Source organism: Phyllostomus discolor, chromosome 5 (genome assembly GCF_004126475.2).
Source record: "Phyllostomus discolor isolate MPI-MPIP mPhyDis1 chromosome 5, mPhyDis1.pri.v3, whole genome shotgun sequence".
NCBI lineage: Eukaryota > Metazoa > Chordata > Mammalia > Chiroptera > Phyllostomidae > Phyllostomus > Phyllostomus discolor.
Genome location: NC_040907.2, coordinates 115,847,293 through 115,864,136, shown reverse-complemented (window position 1 = coordinate 115,864,136; position 16,844 = coordinate 115,847,293). Strand labels below are relative to the sequence as shown.

At 38.1% G+C, this 16,844-nt stretch overlaps 1 protein-coding gene and 1 pseudogene across 3 annotated transcripts in view; one reads left to right on the top strand and one right to left on the bottom strand.

The window, feature by feature from the left end:
- NRG3 (neuregulin 3) overlaps positions 1-16,844 on the top strand; it is a 1,226,667-nt gene that overhangs the window by 149,511 nt on the left and 1,060,312 nt on the right. The window lies entirely within an intron of this gene.
- On the bottom strand, positions 9,073-10,845 carry LOC114496216 (annotated as a pseudogene).

The window sequence follows — 16,844 nt, the reverse complement described above, 5'->3', positions numbered from 1 at the left end:
TGTAGAGGAGGGCAAGGCAGGAAAATGTAACTTAGACCTGCATGGTGTGGTTGCAGGAAAATCATGAGACTGTGCTGTTTCACAGTCAAGAAAGAGATGAATGTATTTCAAGGATGGTAGAAGAGCCAATTACATGTAAGGCTATCGTGAGATTGAGAAAGATAATTGAAATGTGCTCATTGGATTTGACAATATGGGGGTTACTGGTGACCATGCAGGAGAAGCTTTAGTGGAGTGGTTAGGGCAGAAGCTAGGTTGGAGTGTCTTGGATTGCTTACTGGAAAGTGAAAAAGTGCAGGGATTATTTGTTGAAATCACTTTTGAGAAGAAATTTGGCAAAGAGGGATGGCATGGAAGTTGGGTAGTTGGTGGAGGATATATGGAGTGAAAGAAGTTGCTTTGCTTTAAAAAAATGATACACTAGTGCAGCATTTATAAACTGAAGTTTGTGAACCATCACTGGTCTTAAAATAATTTTGTGTTGCAATCACTTAAAAAATTAGCTAGACTAAAACTCAACATAAAGTACATGTCATATATGGTAAAGGTAAGAATTTTAATTTATGGAATATATTATGAAATGTTTATTAATAGTTACATATTTGCACACATATGTTGGATTATAAAATAAAATATTTTTCCTAATGTAGATCACAGTGTAAAAAGTTTGGAAGCCATCACACCAGGAAATATTTGCATGGTAACAGGGATAATCTAGTAGAGAGAAAGAGACTAATGGTACAGAAAAAGGGGAGACCCAATAGAGTGAAGTTATTGAGCAGGAATGGGGAACTCTTCACTCAACTTTTTAACCTTTTCTCATCCACCTATCATATGACTTCTACCAGTAGTCATCATTAACCCTGAGTATCAATAAACAAGTCCCTTAATTTTTCAGGTGTGTATTATAGAGTTTAAAGAACTATCTTTTTGTCAACAGTAATGATTTGTCATAGACACTGTGTTATGGACTTAATCACTTCTCCCAGAATTCATATGTTGAGGTACTATAACCTCCAGTACTTCAGAATGTGATTGACTTTGGGAATGAAATTTCTCAAGGTAATAAAGTTAAAATTATGTAACTGGGATGGGCCCTTATCCAGTATGACTTATGGATTTAAATGGGAACCCTAGTGCACTGTTGATGGGAATGCAGACTGGTGCAGCCACTGTGGAAAACAGTATAGAATTTCCTCAGAAAACTAAAAATGGAACTGTCTTTTGACCCAGCAATTCCACTGCTGGAATTATACCCTAAAAGCCCTGAAACACCAATCCAAAAGAACCTATGCACCCTAATGTTCATAACAGCACAATTTACAATAGCCAAGTGCTGGAAGCAACTTAAGTGCCATCAGTAAATGAATGGATCAAAAAACTGTGGTCCATTTACACAGTGGAATTCTATGCAGCAGAAAGAAAGAAGGAGTTCCTACCCTTCATGACAGCATGGATGGAAATGGAGAGCATTATGCTAAGTGAAATAAGCCAGGTGGTGAAATGAAAATACCATATGATCTTAGCTATAAGTGGAACCTAATCAACAAAACAAACAAGCAAAATATAACTAGAAACATTGAAATTAAGAACAAACTAACAGTAATCATAGGGGAGGTGAGTGGGAGGGGATAATGGGGAGGGGACATGGGAAGGATTTCAGGAACATCTATAAAGGATACATGGACAAAACCAAAGGGAGGTAGGATGAAGGGTGAGAAGTGGGGGTGTGTGGCTGGGGGGGTGGTGTGGGGAAAATGGAGACAAGTATACTTGAACAACAACAAATTTTTTTTTAAAAAGATGAGAAAGTTTGGACACAGACACACACAGAAGAAGGACCACATGAAGATACAGAGAGAAGACAATCACCTGTAAGGCAAGGAGAGAGCCCTTTGAAGATGGACTTGATCTTGGACTTCTAGTCTTTAGAATTGTAAGAAGATACATTTTTATTGTGTAAACACCCCAGGCTGTGGTATTTTGCCATGGCAGTTGTGGCAGGCTAATACCGTGTCTAGTATCTCATTTAGTGTCTTTTGACTGTTTCTACCCTCTGAGGTATGGAGGATTCGAATCACAAATACCTGTCATGGATGAAAAAACTGAAATGTAGAAATAAGAAATGACTTACCCAAGGTCAGGGATTAAAATAGCTAACAAATGTAAAATAAAGTTTTGTAAATCCTAGTACCAATATTTTTGCCATGACAAAGGCTAGGTAACAGGCCTTTTGAGCATGCTATGTCTACAGTGGTAGATGTGACTATTTGCTGGTCTGTTTATTAGGACCGAAAGTAGCACTTCTCTGCAAATATAGATTCTGACATTTTATAAAATAAAATTAAACATTCAAGAACTTCAAAAAGTACAAAAATGACATATAATAACATTTAAAAATTATCATTTTTATGTAGCCTATGAAATTTTGCCGCCCAAAGAACATCTGAAAGTTTTAGTTTCTTAATGAGACATGATAAAACTTGACCAGTGCATGGGAATAAAGATAGCTGATTTTTTAAAATTTTTAAAGATTTTATTTATTTACCCCTTCCTTCCTTCCTTCCTCCCTTCCTTCCTTCCTTCCTTCCTTCCTTCCTTCCTTCCTTCCTTCCTTCCTTCCTTCCTTCCTTCCTTTTGAGAGGGAAAGGGAGGGAGAAAGAGAAGGAGAGAAACCTCAATGTGTGGTTGCCTCTCATGTGTCCCTTAGTGGGGACCTGGCCCGCAACCCATGCATGTGCCTTGACTGGGAATCAAACTGGCAACCCTTTGGTTCTCAGGCCAGCACTCAAACCACTGAGCCACACCAGTGAGGGCAATAGCTGATTTTTTTAAAACATCTTAATTAGCTGTGACATTTCTCAAAATGAGCACAAGGGAGTATCTTAATAAAGTAATAATCACTCTATTGTTACTTTGGTTACCAAACAAACACATTAAATGAGTGATCTCAGTATGGTCAGTAAAGTTGCTTTCTGTATTTCTACATCTATTGAGTCCACTTTTCCCTTTATGCTGGCGAATAAAACATTACTTCAAAATAAATCATAAGTGAATGGAAAGGACTGTGTATGTGTGTGAATTATGCTTCAATATACTGAGCATCCTTATGAGTGTCACCTTATGAAAATATGCAAGAGTTTGTCCAGGGTACAAACCTAAAGATCAAATTGTTGGATTGCTAGCTGTGTCTGTTCAGCTGTGTACTGTTCAATAGATCTTCAGGTTATCCTCTTATCATGCATTTGATCCTGTTTCCTCACAACTACCATCAGATATATAGATTTTTCACAATCTAATAAGCGTGTTATGGTAGATGATTATGGTAAGATATTACTGATTGACCTCTGTTATAGGTTTATAGGCCATTTAAGTTTCTTCTTACAATTGTCTGTTCATGTAATTTGCCCATTTTTTGGTTTGTCTTTTCTTCTTAGAAATCAATTTGTATATATTCCTTTTTTTTACATTGTACAATATTCCTTTTTTGATTGTATGGATTGCAAACATCTTTTTCTAAGCAGTTTTTTTTTTTGGTTTTGTTTTTTACTTTTCTTATGCCTGGTTTTATCTTGTGAAAGCATTCAATATTAATGTGTTCTTATGTTTATTTTTTCTCTGTTGTTTTTTCTTTGTTGTGTCTCTATCTTAATGTCATCAATATGTTCCCTTTGTCATACTCCAAAACTTTAGATATTTGTTTACCTGATTTAAGTTATTAATCCAATAATAATTTTTTGTTTGTTTTTTGTTACTTTATTTTTTGGAGAGGAGTAGAGATCTAAGTTTTTTCTTTTTTCCATATGGATAGCCAGTTATTCTTGCAACATTAATTGAATAGTCCATCTTTCATAGCTTATTATAGTCTAAATTTGTATTCCAAGCTTATTATATTCCAAGTTCTCATAGGTACATGAATCCATTTTAAATGTATTTATTCTGTTACTTTGCTTTGTCTGTCACTGCAACTATATGTGTAACTGTGGTAACACTTGATATCAGTTAAGCTAAGTCACCTCTTTTACTTCAAAATTGTTTTGACAGATATTGACCTATAACTCATCCATATATATTTTAGCATGAAGTTGCTACATTTTATAAAAACACTGATAGGATTTTGATTGAATTTTTTTTTATTTTATAAATTAATGTGTTGTCTAGGGATTCTAGGTATATGAACATGATCTATTTCTCATTCATTTGTTTCCTGACATTCAATAAAATTAAATTTTTATTGTAAAGTTTTATACATATTTATTAGGCTTAGTGTTATTATTTGTGCTATTACAAATGTAACTTTTTAAAATAAGAATTATTAATGAGTTATTGCTCACATAAAGGTATGTAATTGGTTTTTAGACATTGACTTTTTATTTGGCAAACTTGCTGAACAGTCTTATTAATGATAATGATTTATTGATTGATTTTGTTGGATTTTCTAGGTGGACAGTAGGTGAATAAATATATTTTGTGTTTTTTTAATCCTTGCCCTTTTAAATTTTTATAGTTATGCCCTGGTAAAAAAAAATTAACGTAATAAATAATAGAAGTAGTAATCTCATGGACCCATTCACAAAACAATACCAGTCCTTAAGCTACACCTTCTTCACCTGTTGTCATCTTGAAGGACAATTGACACTAACAATTGGAACCTTAAAAACTATTGCATTCTAAGTGTTTCTCCAATGAATTGTAAAATAAATATTTAACTGACTCTACCTTCTCTCTCAATTATGAGTACTCTGTTATTTACTCATATTTTTATTCTGTAATTATTTTATTGAACAGGTATTTACTGATTATCCATCACTGGCCAGACACCATGCTAGTTCTAGGGGATTCCATGATGAATATGACTAACAATGTCCCTGCCCTCATGAGGCTTCTGAATTAACAGTTACATTTGGTTATTTCATTACAGTCTCATGGTTGTGTGAAGCACACATGTAACATGCTGTCAGAACACTTAGGAGACCAGAAGGCAATGGTGCTTAGATATAGTTTAGAAGTTCAGGAATTTGACTTAGATGATAAGTGTGAGTTAGACAGACACAGGTAGACAGTGTTCTACACAGGTAGAACACTGGGCAGGCAAAGTGCTCCAAAGAGAGGATAGATGTTGTAAACAAAGTTGTTCTGAAAAGGGTATCCAATGAAAAGTTATTTGTTACAAATGTTAGATAAGCATACTAATCCAAAAACATAAAAATATTGAGGAAAACCAATATCTATTGAATACCCTTGTTTGGAGGATAGTTTATATATCACTTTGAATTTTTCCCTGGTTAATTAGGAAGACTGAGCCACCCTAAGGGGAGGGCCATGGAAGTTGGTACAAAGCCACTCAGGGTGATAGGTGCTTGTGTATCTGCCTCACCCACAGGCCTGCCAATGAGTTTGCCCATCATCCTGGCTCTGGCTCCATCTCTGGTTGTCTCTTTATTGTGATTTCCATTTTTTTTTCTGTAGCCATGAAGAACAAAATTTAAATAAAACACAAAAAGCATTAGTAATTAAAAAAATAATTTCATCAGGCACACTAATATCATCAAGAATATCCCAAGGCAATATGGGCTGTGGGCATTTTGGCAAGTTTGGGTTGCTTATCTTAATACAGCCTTTTAACCAGTTTTCAGTGCAAGGCATATGCTTGATTAGACCTTGTGTTCTGCAAAAACAGGGCCTATGTAGAAAGCTCTGTTTTACCAGCCTCACAAAATGAAATGCTGCAACCTGCATTTTCCTTTTCCAGTTTCAGGTATAATGTGGATTTAAAATTTTAAAGAACAGTGTGGTGATTGCAGGAGGGTGGGTAGAGGTGGAAGATTGTATTAAGGGGATAAATGTAATGGAAGTAAAATAAAATAAAGGCAAAAATAGAAATAAAATGAAAAAATAAAATTTAACTACAGTCCCATTAACATGTGCTCCACTCCCAGATGTATCAAGTATGTATTTCCTTTAAAAACCATATTACTGACCTGGCTGGTATGGCTCAGTGGAGTGAGCACCAACCTGTGAACCAAAGGGTTGCTACTGGTTCTGTTACAGGGTGCAGCCAAGAGGGGGGACCCCAAATGGGCATTTGAAATGGGGTCCAGAACTTAAGGTGTCCAGGAGATTTTGGGATGTCTCCATCCCCCCCCGCCCCCCAGGGTGTGGGTTGGGGGAAGGGACAAATGGAGCAGGACCATTGAGAGCTGTTTAGCATAGCAACAGCCTTGCATCTAAGCTCTGGCACGGTCATTTAACATATCTATAGCCTTTGGCTGGTTGCTTAAATATGTTAAATAGCTGTGGCCATGCCCTGAGCCAGGGGAATGGAAGTAACTTCCCCACCAAGACGTAACTGGGGGACAGGGCAGGTCCCCCGAGTTACAGCGCCTGCGTGGGAGCTTGGAGATGATTGACTCCAGGACATGGGGCCATGCCTGCCCAGACTCATGATGGCAGCCTAGTAAAGCTGGAAGGATACGAGTTCTGGCATGTGAAGCCGAGTGTGGGAGGAGTCGGAAATGAGGCTGCAGAGGAAGATTGGCCGCGGGGATTTAAAAACCCAGACTTGGCAGCCATTGAGAGGGGAGAACCCTGCTGCTTTAGGAAGGTGAACCATGTGGCTGTGGAGGTGCAGAGAGGATCACGTCCATTGGAGAGAGAGCCACACAGCTTTAGCAGAGTGAAGACTCCCGCAGCCCTGAGAAAGGGAGAACCACGCGTGCCTGTGCCAGAGTGGGGACCCCCACAGCTTTAGAAGGGGGAACCGCCACCTGGTTTTAGCAGAGATCCTGGTGACTCAGCCAAGGGTGCCGGAACCCAGGGAGGTCTCCCAGTCGAGATGGAGTACTAACTAAGAACCAGAGGACTGCCTGAGCCATGGACTTCTATTTCCTTTCCTGAGATACGGTACTCTGGACTGGGTAAAGGGGGAAGGAAGGAAGGACTGTGTCTGTTTGTGGGTGTTTTTAGGGACTTTAGGATTTTTGATAAAGACATTAGGTCACTACTTGAAGTTTGTATAGCATTAAATAAACATTTCCTTTCCTTTTCACAAATCTCTGGCATTGAGAGATGTCTTTCCTAGGGTGGCGGACATAACGGACCCGGGGCCTTCTTTCAATAATAGTATATCGTCCCAGGCCCCCCCTTGTTTGTTCTGTAACAGTTCAATTCCCAATCAGGGCACATGTGTGGGTTGTAGGCCAGGTCCCCAGTAGGGGGTGTGTGAGAGGCAACCATACATTGATGTTTCTCTCCCTCTCTTTCTCTTTCCCTTCCCCCTGTCTAAAATAAATAAATAAATAAATAAATAAATAGATAGATAGATAGATAGAATCTTTAAAAAATCCCAAATTACTATTTTGCCTTTATTCACCTGTGATACTTGAGCAGAAGGGAGTAATAAAATGTTAGCATCTATTTAGTCATAGGGGGCAAAGTAATATAGAAATTTCTGAGGTGTAAAGTGAAATGTACAACTTCAAAATCATAAGAAAACTCAGAATGACAAGCCAGCACAGGCTGGGGTTCTTGATCACCCAAGATGTGCTTGCTTTGTATCTGGCCACTGAGATAGCAGACTACATTCTGTTGTCTTTTCATTTCCCCTCTAAATCAGAGGCAGGGGTCTTGGGGGACTTCAGGAAGTCAAGCGTTTGACCAAACACACATATTTAGTGTGTGAACAGAGGTTCAGTGCTCTGTAAAGCTCTGCATGCAAGAGATTTGGGGTCTTATTCTAACATTTCTTCATTTGGTGCATTTTCCACCAAAGCCCTTCCTCACTCAAGTCTTGGCAGGTGTGATTGCATCTTACATAAATGGTAGGCACTTCTTGTTACACTAAGGGAAACATGTTCTAGGTTGGACATTATATAGTAGTTCATAAGAAAATGCATATTCCTTATAGAATCTTATCAGGGAGATTTGGAAAGGGGAAACTCCATTTTTCTAGGGGACAATAACCTGCATTGATCTAGGGGTGTAATCAAAGCACTGGGTCAGACTTCTCAGCCTCATCTAGGCCTCTTTTGAACATTTGCCTGCTGGAGGACCAATGACAACCCATTTAACAAGAAGGTTCTGAAATACAAAACATTAGAAGCGCAAGAAGAATCTCCATTTTGACCCAGTCACACTTCCACTGATGTGAGCTGTACTCTTTCTGGACTTTTTCCATTAATCAACAAAGAGAAAAAGAAGTTATTTTTGTTTGTTTTTTCTCTGTCATGCAGAAGTAGAGACAGCAGGGGCCCTGCCCTACCAGGTCTGAGATGTAGGGTGACTCTGCCAATACCACAGGACTTCTATGAATCATTTCTTCTATGATTCTTAACTGGGAGATCATTTCTTAAGGTTTTTATCAGGTATGTGGTGAGAGTTTCCCCTACTAATGTACATAAATATGTACATTATTGTACATATTTAACCATCAATTGATATTATGAGAAAAAATGAATTTACTAAATTTTACAGGTGTGGACACAGAGTCTTAGGGCAATTAAGACATTGGCCAAGGTCATAAATAGGAGGTATGGAAGACAAAGAATATTAAAACCCAATAATTTTGAATTTCTAATTTAAAGATGTATGCTCATAACTACTATGCCATGCAACTTTATTTTTTCAAATTGAATATTTTATTAAAATAGTTGTTGTCTTTGTAACATGTGCACACACACTTGTATACCCAGAATGATCTGCCGGAGGGAAGGGAGACTATGCCTAAGGGAAAAAAGAAAAAAATAATTAAATTTTGTAGGTTTTAGTTATTGTAGGCTATTATGTCCACATCACTTACAAAACTATCGCCTAATGTGTTCAAGGAAGCAATTTGAGAGGGGAAGAAAACAATCTTTGGAAAAATTCAACAGTGGCATAGCAGAGCTCTCAATATGAGAAAACCTATGTAATGAGGACTTTGCTTTGAATTTTGTCTTTGGAAAAATGTGGGGAGAGGTTTGTCAATAGGCAGAAAATAAGAGAAGGCAGTGTGAAGTAGGCTGTTGCAGACTGTTTCCTCACAGTTGTGCAGGGTCATTAAGACAGTGCTTAGTCTTAACCCTGGCGCCAGTTTCAGAACTTTCCCAGTTGCAGTGATCTTAACCTTCATCTTAAGGTAAATCAATCCATCTGAGGGAAGTCTTCAAAAGCCCAAGGCAGATGGTTCCTGCTGTCCTTAAGCAAGCAAAGCATACTTGATCTTGTTCTATAGAACAGGGTTGAGTCTTACTTATTTCTCCTGAATTTTTGTCTGCCAAGCAAATTAAGGTTATTATTTCCACTTCTTCAATACAGGTATGACTGTGGAGCACCACATTATAACTTGGATAGATGACAGACTTGTGCTCTATAATCACTATCTGGGCATCAAATATGAATCCAGAATGGCAAATATTATTAGGATCACAAAAGATCCTGGAAGAACCCTTTCTTCTTCAATTTCTTTTAGTCTGATTTTAAAGTTTTCACCTGGGGCTACAAAATCAGTTTCTATGTCATCAGAAAGGATTCCAAAAACTTCTACTTCTAATGTGCTTGTTTAGCATCATCAAAAGCTGCTGGACTTTACAAATACATAGATCTTGATTCCCACTTTCCCAGGGCCACAGTGCCCATATCCTGTTTTTATTCACAGTTGTTAGCCTGGTTGGGCCATCAACTGATCTACTGAAGTTTGGGAAATTACCCAGATATGGAGGAAATAGTAATTTATTCCAATGTACCAAGGACAGAAGTCTGATTGCTTTTTTAAGATTTGCTCCAGTCAGTCCTGAGCAGGGCATAAAGTGAATGGGATTGGGATTGAAGGGATTGTCCCTTGTTTTGGTATTGAAGCCAACTTTTTCCATCTTCATATTTGTCATTGCTCCAATTCACTGTTGGATCATCCATCTCATTAAATAAGCACAATTAAGTGTTTTATACCAGCTATGGTTGCCAACATTGCATGTTCTCTTGTCTGTCCTCCTTTTTCAAATCCAGGTTCAAACTCCATCTTCCTGGCAGAGATTACCAGTACAGCCATATCAGCTTGAGAAGCACCACCATCATATTTGTAACAAAACTCTTGTGGCCAGGGACATCTAGAATCTGTTTCAAAATAGTCTTGACCCCCTTCTACTATTTTACCCTTATCTAGTTCTTCCTGATTTGTGTCTAAGCCACAAGTACCAAATTTATGTTTTACTCTTTAGCTTCTCTTTCATAGTTCTTGTGTCCTTTTGTCAACAATTTTAGTCAGATACATTACTTGTCCTGTAATTGGTTGACTTGACAGCATCTGCATGTCTAATGAATATCGCATTTACATGTTCCTTTTTAAGAGCACCTGGTGGTGCAAACACAGATGTAGGTTTCAGTGGTTCCTCTTCCCCTTCCATCATTTCTTGGGCATTTTATTCTGGGGTCCTTCTAAAACCCAGGGAACCACTCCTCTGCTCTGCTTCACTTATTTCTTCTTTGTGTGCCTATGATTCTGCTGGGGACTTTTGTCTCTCCATTTTCTACAACAGGTTCTGAAAATTCCATGCTAATGGTGAATTTGACCTTTATACAACAATGATTGTTCTTGAGAAGCTTCCACAGATGCTGAAGGGCCTCCCTCGCTGCTATGGGCTACTTGGTTGCTGGCAGAAGCACAAGCTGGGGGTGGGGTGGCTGAGCCAGCCCAAGGACAGCAGGAATGCAGGGACTTGGCCATGTGGGTGTTGGGTAGAAAGGGTTTAGAGCTGACTTTGAGTTTCGAGCTGAAGGCTGTACTGAGGTATTCATGCTGGGCCTCTTCTACCACTGTCAAGGGGCTGTGTGCTGCCACTTGGGCCCAGCCTCGGGTCTTCCATGCCCACCTACTTCCCGCAGTTGGCTACAGGGTTGCCACAACTGTAGCCACTTATCACTGTCCGGATCTATGATGGGATCTGGGCGGGGGAGACAGCATGTCTGTAATGAAAAGAGGGCAGGAAAAAAAAGAGGGGCCACTGGGCAGGAAGGGGCAGGATGCACTGTTCCTGGAAAGCAGTGAGGTAGAAGGCCCAGAGGTCTAGTGACCCACTTCCTGGCACTGTCACTGGGCAGCTCCTGTCCAGACTCCACATAATCCAGAGGACAGTGTGTGACTTAGCCCTCTTGGTATGTGTAACTGGATCTCCTCCCACCCAATCCCTTGCCAAGCAACTTAAAAAACCCCCTCTCTCCCTCTTCCAGGCTTAATGAGAGAAATGAATAAAGACATCTTTGTGAAAAAGCTCTTCAAATTATGATATGGTTTGAAAAATGTGAGTTATTTGGTGCAGATTGTTGATACCTTCTGTTAATGTAAAGGGCACAGTATTTATAAACATTGATTTAGTTTACATAGTACCTGTCTTTTGTGGAGCTTGTTCATAAAATGGTACATTACTCCACAGAGCAATTCCTATACTCCTAGTGCTCTGGTCTGCAGAGATCTGCCCCCAAAATGCTTTCCCTAAGTGGGGAAATTTCCAAGAAGAGGCTTCATTAGTGAAAACTTTCTTCTTGCTGCCACCTTTTCCCACGGTGTAACATACATTCGGCCATTGGTTGAAGCAGATACTTTGCAGGCCAGTGCAACCTGCTCCACACTGTCTGGGGTATTCAAAGACCTGTATCCAGGTTCACCCTAGGCTTTCTGCTTGCACATCACGGACCCAAGAAGGAACTCTGGACCAGCTCAGGACTTGGGGTCCTGCATGGATGTGGCTCTGCTGGAAGAGCTGGGAAACCTTCCTAATGAGAAACCTCTCAATTTCAGATCATAAACCCATATCACAGACCAATATCTTTCTTCTGTCCTAATACCTTTCTTAGGATTTCAAAACAGAACTTGGCTTCCAAAGAGCAACTAGTGGGCTAATTCTGTTTGGAGACTCAGCTTGTGTTAGCTGTGCCCAATGTGTAACACTTTGACAGAAATATTCTCAACTAGCCCACCTCACACAGGGAAAATTGTGCTTAAATAAAGGAGATAGAAAACTTCCAATCTGCACCTCAAAGTGGGGTGATGTGAGCACCTTCACAGTTTTGGTGGTCCTCAACATTTTTTTTTCACCATGGGGGTCAGAGGTTATCCAGATATGGCCAGTGGGAAAATAGAGAACAGGTCTTGGAAAGTTTTATTTTCTTTATTCACCCATGTGTGAATTTTTAATATAAATTCAGAGAATTTAAGTATTAATGCTAGTCAAAATGTTTCAGTAAACAACTTTCAGAAATTTAAATTTGTAAGTTACTTTTATTTCCTGTGCAAGGTCAGATTTTGGGCACTTTTTAGACAAGAATTATTTTTTTATTGACAGTAACTGTGTTTATAGATTTTTTGAACGATGTCTTGCCAATTATCCCTAATATTCTTAGTTATACTACATGCCATTACATTTTTTAATATTGAATATGTTTACTTATATAAAAAATACTGAGATATTTTTAATTCCCTATGTCCCTCAAAAGGGTAAGATAAAGGCAATTTTTTTGTTGGTTATGATGTCATACAGATGAAAAGCTATATAAATAAATCATATTCATTTTAAAAGCATGTATTGGTGATATTCAAATATGATTCAGCATGGTTCTTAGGCATTTATGTTCCTAACACTTTGCCATTTGTTGGAGGGAAGGGGAAGATCAGAAGTATAAAACATGGTGAATGCTCTGGTAGGGCTTACGTCTTATTGGAAGGGCACAACTACCACAACTGAAACAGAGGAAAATATGTCACTTTGGATGAGTAGAGGACATTAGTTCATTTTTTTTAAAGATTTTATTTATTTATTTTTAGCGAGGGGAAAGGAAAGAGAAAGAGAGAGAGAAACATCAATGCGTGGTTGCCTCTCACGTGGCCCCCACTGGGCACCTGGCCCCGCAAAACAGGCATGTGCCCAGACTGGGAATCGAACCTGCGATGCTTTGGTTAGCAGCCTGCACTCAATCCACTGAGCTACGCCAGCCAGGGCAGGACATTAGTTCTTTAGGAGTTTAGAGAAGGGCAATCTTTGGGGAATTGGTAATTTTGAGAGTTACTTAATATGTAGAATATTCAGTTCCTCTATAATAGGCTCAGAAATATGTTGTTTGTACTCTTTTGTCCATGTGAACCCCACAGCATCCATCCCTCTAATGAGGGTATTGGGATGTCTCATTAACAAATGGAGACACTGATGCAAAGAAGCTAAGTGGCATGCCCAAGTCAGACTCAGGCCTCACTGATGCAGAGCTAGAGTTTCTCTTTTTTCTTTTAATTGAGATATAATTGACATATAACATTATATTACAACATAATGATTTGATATTTGGAGATATTGAAAAGTGATTATCAAAATAAGTATACTTAACATCCTCACATATTTATAATTTTCTTCTTCTGAAGAAAACTTTAAAAATGCATTAGCAACTTTCAAAAATATAGTACAGTATTTATTATAGCCACCATTCTGTACATTACATCTCCATTACTTGCTTATTTTATAACTGGAACTTTGTACCTCTGGACTGATTTCATCTATGTTTCCCACTTCAACCCACCACTGCTGTAACTGTCAATGTGTTCTCTGTACCCATGAATCAGGGTTTTTATGAATTCCACATTTAAGTGAGATTACCTGGTAATTTATCTTTATCTGACTGATTTTACTTAGCATAATACTCTCAAAGTCCATACCTGTTGTTACAAATGGTAAGTATTCATTTTTATGGCTGAATAGTATCCCATTACCTACGAGGTCTGTCCAGAAAATATCCAGCCTTGTGATACAAAAAATAGAGACATTTATCGAAGAAGATACAAGATACATGAACTATTGTACATAGGACAATATTGTCTCAGTCCCCATCAAAGTAGCCACATTGGAACCTCACATAGTTCTCCCATTCACCATCAGCTGCCCCTCTGTATTTTCCAGAAGCTCACTGATGGTCTGAAATCTCTTCCTTTTCAAAGGTGATTTAGTTTTGGGAAAATCCAGTGTTGCAGGGTGTCAAATCTGGGCCATTGGGGCTGAGTCACCTGGGTGAGTTGATGTTTCATCAAAAAACTCTGCACGAGAGGCAATGTGTGAGCAGGCTCGTTGTCGTGATGAAGCTGCCAGTCACCAGTTGCCCATAGCTGCAGCCTTCTGAATCATCCAAATAGTTTCCATGGAGGAATGTTCAAGGTTAACACAAAATTTGATGCAGATTCATTGTTCTGCTCATTCAGTCATTTTCAATGTGATGGCCACACAGTTCACATGCTCACTCAAAGGCATCTACTGCTCCCAGTGACAGTACAGTGAAGTCATTATTCCGGATATGCATTCCAGTCCACTCTTATTGGCTGCCAGGTTGCATTGACGTCATGCAAACCATTTTGGTTGTTATCAATTGCTGAGTTCTCTCTGGAAAGACCTCGTATGCACCAAATTAGATCTTTATCTTTGTAATACTATAATGATAATGCCATTTCAGCCCAGTTTCCTTCAACATATATGACCTGCGCTGGACTGAATATTTTGTGCATCTTCACACTGTTCTCATTATATTAACAATGGCTGAAGTTTTTCAGGACAGACTATATTTTCAGGACAGATCATACATTTTTATTTATGTATCATCAGTGAACAGTTAGGATGGTTCCATGTCCTGTAAATAATGCAAAGAAAAATGTGGTGAATATATTTTGTCAAGTTATACTTTCTGTTGGTTAAATAACCAGAAGTGTAATTGCTGGATCACATGGCACTATTTTTTTAATTTATTAATTTTAGAGAGATCGTAGGCAGAGAGAGGAACATCCACTTTTTCCACTTATTTATGCATTCATTGGCTGCTTCTTGCACGTGACCTGACCAGGGGTGGGACCTGCAATGTTGGCATATCAGAATGACACTCTAACTTAGCTACCCCATCAGGGTGGTACTTCTTTCAATTTTTGAATTAACTTCATACTGTTTCCATAGTAGATATACAAGTTTATATTCCTGCCAACAAATGTAAGTACTTTTTGCTCCACATCTTGCCAATACTTGTTATTTATCATTTTGATAATAGCCATATTAACAGGTATGAAGTGGTATCTCATTGCTGTTTTGAATTGTATTTCTCTACTGATCAGTGATCTTGAGAATCTTTTTAGGTACTTGTTGACTATCTGTATATCATTGGAAAACTATGTATTCAGATACTCTGCCTATTTTTAAAATCAGATTGTTTATTTTCTGTTTAATTTTATGAGCACCTTACATATTTTGGATATTAAACCCTAATTAAATATGTGATTTTTCTCATTCAGAATGTTACCTTTTCATTTTTTGGTGGTTTTCTTTACTGTTCAGAAACTTTAGTTTGATGTACTGCCACTTATTTATTTTTTCTTTTGTTACTTTTGATTTTGCTATCAAATTAAAAAAAAATATGCATAATGACCAATGTGTAGGAATTTACCATATTTTTCCCTAGGAATTTTGTGGTTTCATATTTTCAATCAATTTTTAGCTAATTTCTGTGTATAATGTCAGATAGGGGTTCTGTTTCATTTTTTTGCATGTGGCTGTCTTGTTTTCCTATCACCAGTTATTCAAAAAACTGTACTTTCCCCATATATATTTTTCAGAGCTGTTTTTTCTTAACCATCACTGTTCTCTCTGCAGTTGTTGAAAGTGCCTCCTTAAAAGAAACAACGCATGCTAGAATAGCTAACCAATATCAGCATTTATTGAGCTTCATGGGCCAGGCATTATTCTAAGTAACTTTTCATGTACTATCTCACATAATTCTCACATGAATCTTATGAGCCACAGAGAATTCAGTGGCTTACCTAGAACTACAAAGTAAGCAAGAAAGATCTGTACTGGGGTTGAAGAATTGGTCTAATGTTGGTAATTGTTGGGGATGAGACATAACTATTTGGGTGGAGCTGATCTTCTATGACCTTACAGAAGTAGTATAAGGGTTTTAATTTCAGGCGGGGCACAAGGTGACTTTTTGCCAAGGGAACAAGGTGAATTTTTGGCCAAAATCACAGCATATGAAACCTAAGATTTATGAAGAATGACTTAGAAATAGCAGGCCAGAGAGAGAAGGGGAAAGGAATCAGAGAAATGCTAGAAAGCGGAATATTCAGACTAATCATTAAAGAGCAGAGATGAAGAGTGGGAGAGAAAGGGCAATTCGAGTTCTATATAATGAAGAGAAGGGAATATCTTGTAAGCTTGCGGAAGTTTCTAATCCATCTGTGGAAAATGTCAGAATTAGTCTATTTTCTTTCAATCAAATATATTTCTCAATATGGTCCAAGAAGTATCTCTGAGAGTCCACATTTGAATCATGTGGTTTGAGAAACTCACTTCCAGGTGAGGACAATAATCCTGTAGCTAGCACTATGTCTTAAAATATGTAAAATGAAAATGTAAAAATTCTCACTTTGATTCTGTGAACAAGAGAGTATGACAATTGATTAATGTATCACCAGATTAATATGTCACAAGATTTTGAAGGCAGTGCTTTGAAACATGTCATGTTTCTTAACAGCCTTGTCTAGATCTTCTCAGGAAAGATCCTTGTGAACTCATTATTGATAGTTCAATGTAGATTTGAGAAAAATACTGAGCAAAAAAAAATATCGGAACAAATGTTGTCTTCATTATTTACCAGCTATGTGAAACTGAATAAATAATTTAATTTTTCTGAATCTCAGGGGGTTTTTATTTGTGAATTGAATGTGAAGTATAAGATGGAAGAGGCCAGGGAAAGTGAGTTAAGGCCAGAGGAATAAAGGCATCATCTGACATATTTTAAAGTTTTTTTTTTTTCAAAATGTAGGCACACACAGAATAAATCTTAATTTTGTGAAATCA